Genomic DNA, 17,589 nt, shown 5'->3' on the forward strand with positions numbered 1-17,589 from the left:
CAGGTCACAATGTGATGGTCACTAACTAGACCGGAGACGTAGAAGTCTGAGACAAATATGCTTCCACTGCGAGTGAGAATAAGATCAAGTGTATGGGCAGCACTATGAGTGCGACCGAGGACAAGTTTATCCCAGCCCATCTCTTCTATTAGCTGGACGAATGGGCGAGCTTTGCTGCACTTTTCGTCATCAACGTGGATGTTAAAATCGCTGACAATCACCGGCTCCTCGTTAAGGTTGACTGCTGACTCAAGAAGAGTGCGAAAATCGGAAAAAAATGGAAAACGGTGGATAGTCGGTAGATGACGAAGAGACGAAGGGCTTTAGTGGATTAACGAATCGAGGCGCAAAGAAGTTCGAAACTGGTAGGGAGATTGTCAAATTTGACTGCTCTGACAGCGAAGGCCTCTTTGAATAGTAACCCGACGCCACCATCCCCCTTTTCTTAGTGGAAACAGGACGAGGAACATGCAGAGATGTGAAGCCAGGAGGGCATGCTGACCTTAGGATGTGGTCACCGTGGGTGACATTGAGCCAAGTCTCCGTAAATGCCAGAAAATCGAGCCCATAGGAGGCAATGAGATCAATGATGTTGTGTTTTCTCTTGCAGACAGATGGGGCATTCAGTAAACCGAGCTTCTCTCATCTCGAACCTGATGCAAGAAATTCCTCCACCTCGAAAACTTCGACTAGTAGGTCCTCGAGAAGAGGTGATAAGATTGTGTGACCATGCGGAGTACAGATGTTTGCGAGAAGCCCAACTCTGGAGTTCTTGATTCTCGCTCGCAGATCTGAGTGATAGTCGGAAATCACGATCGATAGCCGAAGACGACGGCTCTCGTTTGGTCGGAGAGCACATGATTAGTACCAGGTGAGGCGGGTCCAATCGCGGCCGGGTTGTTAATAGAACTGGTGTAGTAGGTGAGAGCTGTGAATGGAGGTCGCTGAAAAAAAACAGAGGAAGCGACAGTGAAGAGTCTCAAAAACCTTATTCCAAGGAAACATTACCCAGATGAAAAGGCTTGATGGCAGGCCCGCGCCACCAGAAGCTGTTAAGGGCATTTTGTTCAAAAATTTTGAGTGACGCGAACAGTCGCGGCAGGTGCCGTGAATCTGTGTCTCCAATATAGTTGCTGCTGATGATTGGATCTGCATCAGTTGGTCCGAGTAAACAATGTGTTCAAGTGGCCTCACCAAGCGGTGAAAAATTGAACATGGATTACAGCTGACAGTAGTATATGGGTCGAAAAAGAAAACGATCGACATCAATGAATGAAAACACAGAAATGGGATTGAATTGCACCAGCATGTGCACGAGAGAAAGTTATTCAGTTACCTGTCTCTTCTCGTCTGGCGTGTGATAGACTTATAACTGCTAAACCCCACACAAAGACATTTGATTCTCGATCCTTTACAGTTTATGCCCCTAAGCTTTGGAATTCCCTTCCATCGACTGTCCGTAATGCAACTTCTCTTGCCCAGTTTTGTTCGCGACTAAAAACACCTTTGATTACCGTGGCATTTTAAGATGAAATTGATAACCGTGCTCGTCGGGAAAAGCGCCTTTGAACATGTTTATGGAAAAGGCGCTATAGAAGTTTAGTACATTATTATTATAACGAGGAAAAGTTAAGCAAGAAACTGAGAAAGTATTCAGGTTGAAGCGACTTTAAAATGCTGAAAATCACAGAAAACAGGAAGCTGCTGGTTTGTGCAGCCTTTCTAACGGCGCGACTAGCAGACGAAAGCTACTATGGACACATAACAAAGATGAGCTCAAATAAAAACAAGCCTAAAGTGATTTCCTTCATGATAATTTCAAACTTTAGAAACAGCAGTAATCAACTAGAAACAGTAATCAATAAGTTATTTCTTACCAAATATGGCAGCACTATTCAAATTCGTTCCAAATTCGTTCCTATCCAAATCCTCCCTGCAATTTCTTTCTTAATCCGTAATCTAGTAGTACTGCTCGCCTCCCAGTAGCAATGTACTTGTTAAAATTTTATAACCTAATTTTCTGCTTGACATGTTACAGTGACGTATACTATTAAAAAATTATGTGCATTTAATTGCATTAGGTCTCACAGACTCAAAGAGCCACGAAACTTCTTAATTCAAAGGAAAAAACAAGTGATAATTAAAGTACAAATGTACTTTAATATAGCTAAAAAAGGCAAAGCAATTTTAAAACCAAAGAATCTATTGTCGCTGTTACTTTAATATTCACAAAAAAGACTGCTTCATATTCAATTATTATTTGCTGATAATATTCTCCTTCAAAATCTTTATCAAAATGGATGATAGAATACAATACACTGTATTTAACTGAACAGCCAGCAGTTGACGGTAGGAAAAGGAATCGCTATGTCTAACATAATAGTTAAGTATAGAATATTTCAGTTGAAAATATGGATCTATGTGTTGTTTCGCTTAACAATATTCAAAGGAAAAAATGGGGTAGTGGCGCTACGAGTGCAATTTCCTAATAAAACTTCCAAAAGGAATAAAGCATGAGACTTGCAAATTTCTGTTGATGTCCAGTGGGTATAACAAATCATAACTATCAAATATGTTCTTATTGTAATGTAAATTATTACTTTATTATACAGATGATGAAGACAAATTGCTGAACCTTGTAAAATAGTATGAATGTTACAAGCTCACTATGAAGAGTTAAAGTATCGTACAGAAAGCAATCATTCATAGCGCTCCGACCGACTGGCACTGGGTCGAAAAGGATCTAAAATGAAACTGACACTTACCCAAAGTCTTGGGTTGGAGCGCGAATCGTTTTTTTCTTTTTTTTTTGCCCTACCCATGGGTTAAACCCCCGGGTCTACGGGTCTTCGCTCTTCTGTGTCTAGAGGAAGTGAAACGCGCGGTTTTGTTTTCTCTATTTTTTTTTGTCTTTATCGTGTTTGATTGATTGATTGTATAAATCCATAAATCCAACATGAATGCGCTTTTGGATTATAATACGTGCAGCATTTTTGAGCGACAGATTATATACAAATCGCATGCTAGTCTGCTACTTGTCTAGTGCTCACGTTTAGATCAACTTCAGTTACAGTTTGCAAAGTTTTTCAACTATTTTTCAATGACTGAAGAAGTAAATTCAATTGATTCGTCTAGTGAATCTTGGAAATCGCGTTATTTTTCTATAGAAGAGCGAGACTTTGTGCAACCCGATACGGGAGAAAAAAAACGTAGAATGTATTACGTTTGTAAGTTGATGAAAGCTTCTCAAAATGAGACACCTTGTCTCGCAGCGTATGTGAACGAATCAAACCACGGTACCAGTAATTTACTCCGCCATCTCAGAAATAAGCATTCGATAAACGAGGGTGAAAAGAAAAACGTTTGTGGTGTAACTGGGGTATGCAATATATTTTTAAGATATTAAGAAATTATCTAACTGGATTTTTTATTAGACTCTTTCTGTCGATTCACTGAAGAATGCTATGGCAAAACTAATCATTTCAAATAATTTTCCATTCACGCATGTTGAGTCTGAAGCGCTTCTCAATTTGGGGAAGCTTTTGAATCCCGCCGCATTGAACATGATGGTTATGGCAGACTCTATTACTGACAACGTCATGAAAATGTATTTTAAAATTAGAGATGAGGTCAAGACATGTTTGGCTGATGATTCAGTGTCTTTAAATTTCACATGTGACGTATGGACATCACCAAATAATGAACCAATATTAGCTCTTACTGTTCATTGGTCTAGTGGAAAAGACGCTGAACTCAAAGTAATTAAGTTTAACCCTTTGATTTTATCAAACATCTTTTCACACACTTGTTTTTAGGATATTACGTTGGGTGTTAAAGAGATCTACGGCAAACACCGGAGAAAATTTGGCTAACTATGTTCTCAATGTGTTACGCTCATTTGGAATAGAAGAAAAGTTATTCTGCGTAACAGCTGACAATGTTTCCAACAACTACACTATGGGTAAATGTTTAGAAATAAGTTTGGCTCAATTTAAAGCAGACCAAAATCTTCTTGGATGCATTGGTCATGTCATAAACCTGGCAGCTAAGGCCACTTTAAAAGTTCTCGAATTAGAAAAACTTAATGAATTTGAATCTGCATTTGAGATTAGAATATTTTATAGATATTTCCCCTTCTCTATGATGTTTGATTTTAAAATGTCGACATGTATGAAACACCGGATGACTGGATATTGGAAATATTAGATGAAAATGGAAACGAAAATGACCTATCATCAATTGTACCCGGTACAATCGTTTCTCGTATTCACAAAGTAGTCACTACCATCAGGAGTTCACCTAAAAAAGAACAAGATTTTTGGCTATGGTGTCAGCGGCCAAGATAGAACCACCCAATCTGACTGTAATTCAAGACGTTGCTACGCGTTGGAAAGCAACTTATCACATGCTATCAAGGCCTCAAAAACTAAGGGTACCCATCGATATGTTCATTGCGTCAGATTCCACCTTAAAAAATTGTAGCCTGTTGAGTGAGGAATGGAAATTTTTAGATCATATTCTTTCCGTCCTCAAACCACTCGATGACGTCACCAACTTTCTGTCGTCATCTTAATATCCATCTTTAAGTGCTGTTATCCCATGCTACTCAGGTTGTATCGAGCAAATTCAATCAATCACCATTGATAACAGCACGTTTACAAGTGCCCAAATGGCCATTGAGAAAAAACTGGACGAATACTACCAGGCGGCTTTAAGGAAAAAAGTTTATGCTACGGCTACTATTCTTGATCCTAGATTTAAAGCCGAATATTTCAGAGGCAGGCAAGATTGTGTTTCAGTTAAAAGGCGGTTTTATCAAGATGCTGAATCCTATGCAAAGCATAGTGAAAAAAGTACTGCTGAACCACCCCAAGAAAATAACTTGACGTGGATTGACCGACTGTTCAAAAAATCAATATTATCAAACGTACTCGAAGAAGTAAAACTTTATTTATCTGAACCAACAATCTGTAAAACATCAGATCCTCTTTTGTATTGGAAAGAAAAAAAGGAAGCCTTCCGTTGTCTGTATGTCATGGCCATGAAAAACTTAAGTGTATGCGCAACTAGTACCCCATCAGAAAGAGCTTTTTCGGAAGGTCGATTAGTTTGCAGTCACCTCCAAGGCTCTCTCTCATCAGAAAACTTAACTGCTCTTATGTGTCTTAAATCCTGGCTTCAGTCTGGATTTGATGCATGACAAAGTTTTCAACTATTTGAATTACACAACGAAAAGAAAATTCCCTCCCGCGTCTTTGTTTTTTTTGTTTACAGTGTAAGGGAATGGGTACGGGTCGACCCGAGTCAAAACCGCCAAGACGATTTCATTTTCAAACCACACCCATAGAAAAAGTACGGGTTGGGTGGTTGCCAGTGCCGTTGACCAGTGCCAGTGACACTGGGTGCCAACGCTTCGGGTCGGAGCCCTAATCATTCATATCCTCAAACTGTTGAAGATGTTGTAGAAAGTGATTGTAGTATTAGTGGTACTGACGTCCAAAGAAAATTCAAGAGAATGAAAATTGCTGAAGAACAAGGTACTGGCAGATGTTTTTTAGTAGTTGTACAAAATTGGATCGCAACCACTCTGTTAGAAGTAATAAGAATGGATATTACCCGGAACTACCATCATATCAGATTGCTGGAAAGCATATGACAAGATTGTGTTAGTTTTTGTTTTTCATACATTTTTTCAAGTAAACATGAATATTTTACTTTAAAATTAGGGAACATAATGATTATAAGCATCTCAAAGTCAACCACAGTCTTAATTTTAAAGATCCTGAAACAGAAACCCATGATAACCAAATTGAAGGTAATAATTACAATTCTTGATATATTTAATGTTACTTTACTTTATATTTTTAAATTCCAGAGTTGCGGAATTTAACCAAAAAAAGCCTCATTGCTACAAACAGAAATAAGAAAATGTTTGCTGGTTATTTTGCCAAATTCATGCTTCATAGTAAATGGAAGAAATTGGTTGGATTTAAGCTGTTTATGAAGTATGCTGGAAAATTATATTCTGGTGTCGATACTTCAGATTATGTTCCACAGGAATCTTCTTAGAGGTTAGATTTTTGTATAGTTGAATCTTGTAAATCCGTTTAAACGATAATGGTTTTTCCTATTCCAGTAACTTGGTTTGCAACCCCCGCTTTCAAATCCTGAAAGCGAAAAAATGTTGTAAATACTATGTATGGAAATGGCACAAACATAGTTTACACATTACATTGTTCTCCTTGTTTAGTTTGTATAAACTGGTTAAAATTGGTAAAAAACCTTTTACTAACTGAGCTTTATAGTAAGTTGTTTAAGTTTAGTCTCTGTTAATTCTTCCATTTTTTTATTCTAATGTACTTTGAAATTTGGCGGGAAGGAACGGGAAGCAATGTTGTAATTAGCCGAATACTATCTAGATTTTTTACTAATACTTTAAAAATAATCAAAGAAAGAAATTTTATAATTTAATATTTTATATAATTTATCAGTAAAGTATTTCATTTATTTAATGCACGATATTTTACAAACAAGTGTCTGACGCGTACCCCCCTTTGTTTGCGATTATTTCATAATCCACGACCTGGAGAATGGAATACAAAGATACGCCTACTGATGAAGGTTGTTTCCGTAATCAATTTTGAAGATACAATAAATATAAATCAAGAAAAAGGGTTTCTGATTTGGAAAAACAATAAACAGAAACGCCATGGAATTACCCAAAGAAAGCGACGTGCCAGTTGCAGGAAAAAAAATAACTAAAGGAGCAACAAATAAGGAGAAAGAAAATCACAAACTTTAAAATTGATCTAAGAGTAGTTTTTTCTTATAGGTGCACTGAAACTTCAATGGACACTCTGACTACTCCTTACTCAGAAAGCTTAAACACTCATTAAACAAAGGTTATATTCTAATAAAGTTAAAGGTAAAATAAGAAAACAAAAAAATTGTGCAAAAGTAACTATTTCTAAACATAGAGAAAAAGAAATTTTGAAATCGATTTTGTTTGTAAGAAAACATGTTGAATATTATTCTGTCATAGTAAAATAAAACAAAATTTATATCTGAAACATAGTAAACATCCTTAAAAAATCAAGCAAGATTAAGAAAATAATGCAAAAATGACTGGTATGTATGATTTTAGTACGAAAACGTTTTGGTAAGTATGATTTATAAATGCAAAATTTTTTCGGAATAGCAGATACTTCGGACACGGTAATTTTAAAAAGGTAGAAATTAGGACCCTGTAGAGAAAAGAGGCACGGGTAGCTCCTAGTATCCCCCCCCTCTGTAGCCGCTAGCCCATAGCCTCTAGCCCCAATTTTATATTTCAAACTACTAGATTGAAAAGTCTTCGTAAAGGAGAAAAGGCTAAGAAAAATACTTCATCGCTGGAATTGGATTCAGAAAAACTGTTGACTTAAAATCCAGTATGAAATCTGGTTAAATACGTCGGAACTAACACATGTATGGATATGAAGGAGAACATCTCTAGATGCCAATGTGAGCCGTAATGAGACCTCCTTCCTTCACCTTCGGTGATCCTCTACCACAAATTTCTACGCATCACTAAACGCAAACAATCTAAACACACATCAGAGTTTCCAAATTGAAAAATTCCATGCTTTTGCATTGTGAAAGATGTTTAGAGTTAAGTAAGAGTAAAGTTGAGGAAATATTTATTGGTGCGGATTAAACGGGAACTCTTTTGTGTTTTACGCACAAATGTGCTACAATTCTCTATCGGAATGTCCGTGCGAAAAGTGCATATCGTTTTCCCCTGAAAATTTCAATGATAAATGCAATAAAATAAGCTTTAACAACTAGTCTACGAATCAACCAGGTTAAATCAGGCCACCTTTGGGAAATTTTGATTCTTTCTGACTGGGAAACTGAGCCAGTTGTGATGTAGAACATTCCAAGCGAAATTTAGTGGAAAATCGAATGGTGCAATCGGTGAATTCGCTGCTGTTATAGTTTTTAAGGTTTTAAAAAAAGACTAGCAGGGGGGTAGCCGAAAATCGTGAAATTTTTCGGGTTTTTTACAGCAGTTTTTTGCCAAACAAGACCCTTTAAAAAGAATCTAATTTACTAAAAATGTAGATCTAGCGTTTTACAGTTTTCTAAAACCGTTTTATAATCAGTGGTTTATTTTCTGAGATATTAACCGTCGATATGTGAAAATAAAAATCGTCCATATTTTGTTGTGTTTTGGCTTCATCCTCCTAGCCATCCAGCGTTAGATTTTGGAAACGCTTCGACCAAAAGCTCTTTTGGGACATGCACCTTTAGATATATGAACTTGAAATCTAACAGGTTATATTGTTAGCTCAGAATTGATTGAAAAAGGCAATAAAAACTGAAAAATTGAATGTTAACGAAAAGATATGATCTCAAAAGAGCTTTTGATCTCCATGACTGCCGCTCTATAATGTTAAAGTTTTGCAATGGCTATTAAAAAATGAAAAAAATGTATTATTTCTTAAATTGAGATCTTTTTAAAACCTTTAATCACCTGACGAAGATGAGAGGATCACTTGAAACGAGACCCAGTACATAATTTCTGACAAAAACTGAGTTAATGGCGGCTTGCTAGGCTGTTATGGTAATCGCAATCGTGTTTCTACCACCAAAAGACAATAAATTCTATGTTCCTGTGATGATACAATTCCCGTTGCAGTGTTCTCCACGAGATCCTCACACAAGAAAATAACCAGTGTGTCGACTACTGCAGCGTTCTTAAAAAAAATTGCATTTATGGCTTCAGCGTTTTTTTCATCAGACTTTTTTACAGCAGATGTCTCTTCCGTTTCATTGCTTCTTTAATTTCTCTATGAGATAATTCAGGTTTGTCTTATTGTCACCGAACACGGCGTTCGGTGTTCCTCTCCGGCTGATGAAACACCATGCCAAAAAGAGCATGTATCCATTTTCTCTTTTTATTACAAATGAACCACTCGCGTCACTAAAAACAAGTGAAAAAGCAGCCGTATATTTTCTCAGTACTCGTTCCAATAGTCACAAGATATGACCCAACAAAGTCAATACCAACGTTAGAAAAAGGGTGCTGACGAGTGTCCAACCTTTCTTGGTATTTGACACATGATAGAAGTGATGGGGTTCCTGGATTGACTTGCATAGCATGCAGTTCCTCACCGTTCGCCTGGCTGCGCTTCTACCCTGTAAATCAAATAACTCGTTCGTATCTCGTTGCACAGTTTTTCTATCTTAGCATTAAATTTCACATGTAGGTCCTAAATCTGTCCTCTGGTGTTGATCCAACGGAAGTATAGCCGAACGTTGGCTTCGTATAGCAGTAAGGCGTGCTCCAGTCTACCTCCCACTCGGACGACTCCGCTTTTGTCTACAAACGGTGTTAAATTCTTCAGGCACGAAGATGGACGCATATGCCTACCAACAATGAGCCTTTGCATGTCTTCTTTAAATTTCTCTTTTTGGACTGTTTTTATGCGCTCAAGTAGGGATTTCTGCAAGTCACCCCTCCCATAGTAGCGGAATTGGTTTGTGAGACCTTTTGCTCCCCAGAATCACTAGAACTGCGCTAATGTAGCTATAATTGTTCTGATTTGATTTGGAAGAGAAAATTCCTCTTGATGATGATTTTCACCAGACTAGCCAGGGCGTGATTTTGTCTTTCTTTTTCCACTTTGGTCAATGCAGATACGTCTAGGGTCATAATCTCTGATGTGCTTGGCCATGGTTCAGGGTTTTCTTTTAAAAATGCGGGATCCTAAAAAAAACCGATTGTTGTCCCTAAGCTCATCTCCATTTATTATCCACAACTCACTTCATATGATGGGTTAATGGAGCCTGGATTATGACTATTACATTGATTAGCGTTTGAATTCATCGAGATTTAATCAGTTCTGTACTGTAAAACAGTTTATGAGCTGCTTAAAAATATTGTTGAGATTGACGTCATCTCTTATTCTTCCAGTATGTTTCTGGCTAACTGAAACTACTGTTGCTTGTAACTCGAGTTTTGGTATCGTCAAAGGTTTGATGGGGGCATCATCTCTTGCTTTTAATAACACGATGCTATTCTGTACTTTGTCTGTACTCTGGCGCTCAACGCGTAGGTAAGCTACTGCTCCAAAAGCCACTTCTCACATCGCAGAAGATGTGCACTTGTCTCCTTACTCCTCCGCCTTTCCCACCTACAAGTCACGGGACGGCCAGCTGATTTAGGTGTACAATAGAACTGCTCCAACGATTCCAATATTCCAAAATGTCGTTCGGCAATATTCTGTACTAACCTTCTCTTACTTCTCCAGCCTCGCTGGAACAAAAGTTTACCATCTAACACCACCGGGTTATATAAACTATAGGGTCAATACACTGACGACGGCCGCCAATAACTGGCGCTTGGAATGTACCTGTGGTTGCGACTTAAACTTGAAGTTGAAAGTGACTGTTTGATTGTCTTATCAATTTCTCAACATCCTCTCCACGGAAAAACTAATCAAAATTTAGATCCAATTCCGGCTTTTATCTTTTTTTTTGTGGATGGGATGGTGGGCAAAGTCCTGGTTCAAACTAGATCTTGAATTTTGGTGTCTTCAGAGTCAAAAGAATTAAGACAGTTGTCAACGACATGTTGCGCAGTATCTTGCAACGGGGATCATCAAATTCCGGATTGGCATCTAACGTCTTTTGTACAGCGTAAAGGCAGGAACTTGGTGAGCAAACAACACCAAATGTTTGAAGATTGATAAATCTTTGAAGCATTATATGAAAGGTTTGCGGTGGCCTTCACCAGTATTTAAGATATGGCCGATCTTCTTTCCTTTGGAAGAAAGAAACGGAACTCTAAATTTCTTCTTCTGAAATGTAACAACCCTCCTATTAGGTTGGGATAAAAGTCCGGCACCTTCAGCAGCACTCCGTTCAGTGAGACTTCCTGACATTTGGTAAATACATTGCATTCCACTCCCAATTTATTTGGTATATGAGGATGAGTGCATACAGCATGATGTCGAACGTATTATGATGTATGATGGCGCCTTACTCTTTTAATTCTTCCGCTGACACTTGTCTAACATATCCTAATTCGAAGTATTCTCAAATGACCTTTGAATAACGTCTCGAAAACTTCAACTGCTGCAGAAAACTCCATTCCAGAGCGAAGAACTTTGGTAGTAGGCTGGAGGTAGTCGGGATGTCCGATTCGGTTCTTTGGATTGATTTGCGTGGTTTTCCTTGAATCCCAATTTTCTTGCCATCTCTGTCTAATTAATGATGACTTACTTGCGCTGCCCGTTAGAGTACGTGCGCTCTCCAGTAGAGCGTACGTTTTTACCCACGTTTTGTTGAACACGAAAACAGGTAAAACAAAACAACGAAGACCGCAAGCAAAATGGTTGGACGAAAATTTTCGCTATTTGCGATGCAATGATGACTGACGTTCGGTGTCAATAACTGCAATGTTGTTATACTCCGCCATTCACATGCGCATTATATTACCTTGTACTTCTTTTGACAACGGGCGAAGTAAGAAGAATAAAAGGCCAGGAACGTGTAACTTTGGAAAGAACCCTGTTGTTGCGGTTATTATAACACATACGTACGGTAAACAGAAGCGGATTGCTGCAAGAAAAGTTCACCTCGGGTTAGTCATCGACATCTTTAAACATTCTGGTCTATTATTCTATCTATCTATCATCTTCTATATCTATATCTTCTATATCTATTATCTATCTATTCTATATCCGCTTTTACAAGAATACAATACAAACGTATTTTGTCTAGTTGCTTGACCCTCCAATTGTAAGATTTCCGTTCGGTTGATTATTTTTAACTTGACAAGAAAACTAGTGGGATATCTTTGACAATTTATTCGGTGAGAAAACTCAAATTATTTCATTTTTGCCCGGAGCAAAAAAAATAATTTATAACAAAACTGATGAATGATTTCATGCTATTAGCAAATCCATGGAATATGAACCTGGCTTAGTCTACATGTTTGATTTGATTCGTGAGATGTTAAAGTAGAGATCCGTGGGCAGGTCCGAGTGGCCTTGACTCTAACTTCAGCCTTGCCCCCTTGTCTAGTCGTTGTCGTCGCTGCAGTTTGGGTCGGCAACAACAGTAGCAGCTTTGACTCTCTTCTTCGGCGGTGATGTACGTAATTAACCATTGGTCTCAATCATAAAGATAAGCATATTTTGGTCTCAACTAGAACGCATTCCTCGCCCAATTGCTTCTTACGTCAGGAGGTAATTTGCATGACACTGGTTCGAAGGTGGTTTCATAGCTCAACTTATCGGCTTTGGCCTAGTTTTTGTACGGTGTCTACAGTTTCGTGGAGCTTCGATGAATATTTATGCAAAGCAACGCGGTCGCACTGTTTACAGCCTGGGAGGAGAATCAAACGCTGCACATAATATCTCAAGAGTATTGAAACTAAACTGTGTTTCTTGAGAATTTCAGAACTCGATCTGGCCACCGAGGTGTATCTGATATCACAACTTATGATATAACGTGTAATGATATAAGACTGAACTGGAACAATATTACCTGGTTTCAACAGCCTAATTAGTGACACAATCGTAACTTAGCATAATAATTAATACATCTCATTTGGCTTTCAAAGCTTTATTCTGCATGAATGGACATTTAATGGGCTAGTTCAGTCATTAATGAGGTTAAAAAAATAAATATGCAATAACAGTCGATAATTTACCTTAAATTCTCTGTAATACACCGATCGCTTAAAAATACCAGCACAAGTTTCACAGTTTTGATTCCAAACTGATTCACCAGAGTAAAAAAAATTCAAAAGAAAAAATGTTTTTAGTCACCAAACACACGAGATGGGCGTTGATCGACTTAAACTGAGTAACGTTTGGGAAAAATTAGCTGGTTCAATCGAATCGCTGGGCGAATTCAAGGTGGGAGAAACAAGAAAAATCGGAACTTCGACGAGGTATGTTGTATTATATTTGCTTATTAACATCAGGCAACCCTGAACAGGTGCCAGAAAATGATGGTGTAAACAGGGCTCAAATTAATCCGACAAAAACTCACATAGCGTTTGATGATCTACATAGACGTGAAAACTGAATGCACAGCTCGCAAGTCTTCTGGGTGATTTATATATTAAGTCAATACTAAATAATAAGAAAACAACAGCTATACACTAGTATTTTTCTGGTGCACATGAAATGACATCAAGTCACCTATACGCCGACGCCTTCAACTGATAGATTGAGTAGATGATTTCTTAATTTTGTCAGTACACCAAAAAATCGAACATCAACAAACAATTTTGAAAACTTGTAACGACTTGTAATATCTAAATACGTTTAATATCTAAATAATCAAGATTCCTTGATGGAAAATAACTGAATTTTTTATTTGCCATACTTTCCTAAGAAACATGTTGTTTTTTTGGTTAATTTCAGCTTTTTCATTTGTGATTTTTTGGTGTTTTATTTTTATTTTTTAGTGTTATTTTTTAAGAAATCTGGTGACCGATTTGGTGATGCCCATGAGAAAAAAATGGGAACCCAGCTTCCCACTGCCTCCTTTCCGTCCACGGTTTCAACAGCGAATTTATTGTTGGCAGGTCTCAACTCTCAAGAAAGACTTTTGTTTGCCAATGTATAATTGGAAACATAACTCACAAAACTAAATCGGTGAAAAAATATTGTGAACGATTTAGATACAAACTACGCAGTTGGACACTGTAGCAAATTGTAAACATTTTGACCTATTTCGACTACGTGCCACGACGCGTAGCTCACAAGCGGGTGGCGGAATTCAAATTAGTCGTGAGTGGCTGTTTCGCTTGAATCGACAGAAAATTAAATTGTTTTCATTTTTCTTCTGTTCTTCTGTAGTTAGTCATTTCTTTGGCTGCAGCTGCGAAAAGTTGTATCAGATTTCTCGCTTTATTTTACATCAAATCTCTTCTTTAAAAAATCAAATCTCTTGCTACCTGCTTGCTACGTTCCTTGGTAAACTTGGCAACTGCTGCCTTTCAGACTTCAATGAAGAGGAGTAGTATCAAGTGTTCAAGTTAAACTGTTTTCAATTATAAAAATCCAAGTAAAAAATCCTTTAATTTTACCTGTATTATTTAGCTTCTATTGCTTTAATTTACACGCAACCTCTTTACAACCAGCCTTGTTCCCACGTCCAGAGGCTTTGCATCACGACAGCCGGATTTAGTTCGGCATGACTAGTGAAAAGCGTTAATGCCTGTTCTGAACGTAGTTTTACGATAGGTAATCAGTCTGGATTGTCCTGAATTGTTTATCTAAATTTATTTAAAAAAAAGCTACAGCGCTATTATTAGTCATTATACATTAGTGTTAATATAAGAGAGCTAGAGTTACAATTAGCATTAGTATCAGGATCAGTTGAGTTTGTGAGTAGGTTATGTTAGTACATGCACGGTTACATTTTATCATAAATAAACTTAACATGTCTAATTAATACTTTATCAAACTTTTGTTAAGGGAATTTATCTGAAATCTATTTTCTTGCGGTGAAAGATTGCCAACGATAAGTATTTCATGGTAGGATAAATCTGGTAATTTAAGACAACGGATAATTGACTCAACTGGCTCAAACTGCAAGATTCGTTTATCTTCAATCTGACGGGCTGATAGTCGAATCATTGTGAAGCTCATTTGCTTCGTCCAGCCAGACATGGTCCCCATAGGCATTGTGTTGACTTCGCTCAATACATCGCACAGATCCTCGATGAAAGTGTTGCGTGTTGCCGTACATATGAAGGGGCAGATACACGCTGGATATCCTGCACAAATGAATGTCAATCTTAATTTAATTATCGATCACACTGGTTAAAAAGACGATAATAAGCTACTCACGTCATCTCCAATGTAGTTGTGCAACATGTGGATTATGGCCGCTCCCTTGTGTTACAATATCTTATATTCTCCATGGAGCCTAATTAAAATATAGAAAAAATTAGCTAAAGAACGAAACAATGTTGGATAAATGCATCGAATTACCAGCAGTGGAATCGGCTACTGCTACGAGCAATTTTGGGTAAAGTATATTTAATCCCAAAAATTCTTTGTAGTGTAGAAAGACTTTTGCAGTGATGTAAAGATGGAAACGACTTCTTCCTTCTTGCCTAAATTAATTAATAAGCAATTAAAAATCACATGGAAAACATCACACACATACCAAACTAGAAAAAATGGCTACACCACGATGAGGAGACGCCGATGGATGAGCATGCGTTTAATGGATTTTTAAGCCATCGAGTGTTGCAGTCAATTTAATTTTTGAAAATAAATTATTATTACAACGAAAATTTTATGAAACACAATTTTAAATTACTTGTTATTGGGATCCATTATAAATTAACAATATAAAATTAAATAATTAACTAATTGACAAGAGAAGTTTTCTTTCCATCAGGTGGCACAACATGTTAATAAAAAATAGAATTAAAATTCAATCACGTTGTTGCTACTGTTTGTGTTGTTGTTTTCGTTGTTTCGCATTGTGTTACACTTACACCCGTGAATTTTTCTACTACTAACGATATGGATACTTCACCAAATAGTGATATTGAATTTCCTGGGGATGAATTCGAAGCTGAACGTGTTGTTGATCTCGAGTAAGTGAATTTTATCAATATAATTGGGTATTCTATTACTGTTTGCTCAAGCTAGATGTAAATTTATGTAAATATATTAATGCTGGGTATTGGGTGTCGTTGGTATCCGACTTTGAACATTCTGGCCGTTGCCGGAATTCAGTGTAGGGCGGCCGAAAAGTATCACTTGAGATGTCGTCGTACTCGTGAACTTGACGAGAAACGCCGATGAGATGTCCGTTGACGTTAATAATTTAGCCGTGGTGATTTACTCCCAACTAAGCCGGGAAGTCTTCGGAATAGTGGAATGATTGGGTCACAAACACCAACGCTCTGAGTATGTAATGATACTAATGATTCAATTATGATTATAGTTAACGAGAAATGAGCGAACAAATCCGATCCCATTTTAGCATATGACTTTTTAGCATACTTTGTTTTTACCACTATATTAAAAGAATCATGCATGATGGTCTGTATGGAAAAATAAGCGCAACAACTTCAGTCAAGTGTTGAACAGGAAATGGGGCTGTATATATATATGATACAATAGAAAAACACCCAGAAAATCCTTGGCTCTGTAAAAAAATTGTACAAGGTTAAATAAACATCGCCCTTTTGTTTTTCTATGCTATATTTTGGCTAGAACCGAAGTAACACGAAGTGAAAGGGCTCTATCAGGAGGCTGTGTTCTCCTTGCTAACACATTTCTTACATATTATATGCTAGTCTGGAAGGTTGTATTTGACACTAATTACAACACACTGACTTAATTCAAACGATTTCGTAGCTAAAGATTTTGCATCAGAAAAAAATAAGAATCTGATTGCATTTGTTTTCCTTCTTTGTGAAAATTGTTGTTTTAGGGTAGGGAAAATTCGTCCAAGTTTTCTTAGAATTTTAACATTGTTTTTTTTCTTAGATTTTACATCTTAGACTAAAATCTAGAATTGAATTTATGAGATTGTGTAAAGATGATGGTCCAAAGTTTATTATTATAAATAATAACAATGATATGCTATAAAACAAAAATATATACATGCATGCTATAAGTTTAGGGATAAAATGTTCTTAATATTTTCCAATTTTGTATGGAACAGAGAAAGAGAAGATGGGATGTACTTTCTTCTAAAATGGAAAGATTTGGATGAAAACCAGAATACGTGGGAGCATTACTCCAACACCGACTGTGTTAAACTAATTGCCAAGAACTAGGAAAGGTAAGACTGCTTGTTTTTTCTATAGTTTAACTGTTTTTTACTAATATAAGTATTATTAGGCTAGAAAATAATATATTAATATAATATATTACTGAAAAAAGGAGGGGGAAGGACAAAGGGGAAAGGGGGATCGAGAAGGAAAGAACTTAAGTTTTTCAACGAGACAGAGATGAGAAACAGTATTGAGAGATATGTTGATCAACGAACTTGTGGAGGGATTTGAAAGGAGGCAGCAGTAATTGTAACCCGGGACCTTTCGTATAAACACTAGGTGCCATAAACCCTATAATATAATATTGCACTATAATATATAACCGCTAACCACTACCAAGGTTTCGTTGTGCAGTTTTATCGTGATACTCGTATATCTTATGCAAATTATTTCATCAGCGATTACGTTTTTTTTTGTAAAAATCGGCTATAATCTAGAAATCAGTAGAATAGTTAACTTTCAACTGATTTTATTTATTAACACGACCCAGTGCATGCACAAGAAACATTTAAACGAAACCGCCCAGCCGATATTATTATTTAGTTATTGTGTATTAACTCTGACGCTTCATAAAACGATTCCTTACAGAACCTACCAGAAGTTTGGAAACGCGCTAGAGAAGCGGAGAGAAGCTTATGTAAAAAGCCGATTTTCTGAGTAATCTTTTTTTTTAAATTTTAATCTGAGTAAGAGTATTGGTGAGTATCCTGTAGAAGTTGCGTTTCTTCCTGCTGGGAGTTTGGTCACTCTCTTGATTAATAGTTTCTGTTCATCATTAG

This window comes from Daphnia pulex, chromosome 5 (genome assembly GCF_021134715.1).
Source record: "Daphnia pulex isolate KAP4 chromosome 5, ASM2113471v1".
NCBI classification, from domain to species: domain Eukaryota; kingdom Metazoa; phylum Arthropoda; class Branchiopoda; order Diplostraca; family Daphniidae; genus Daphnia; species Daphnia pulex.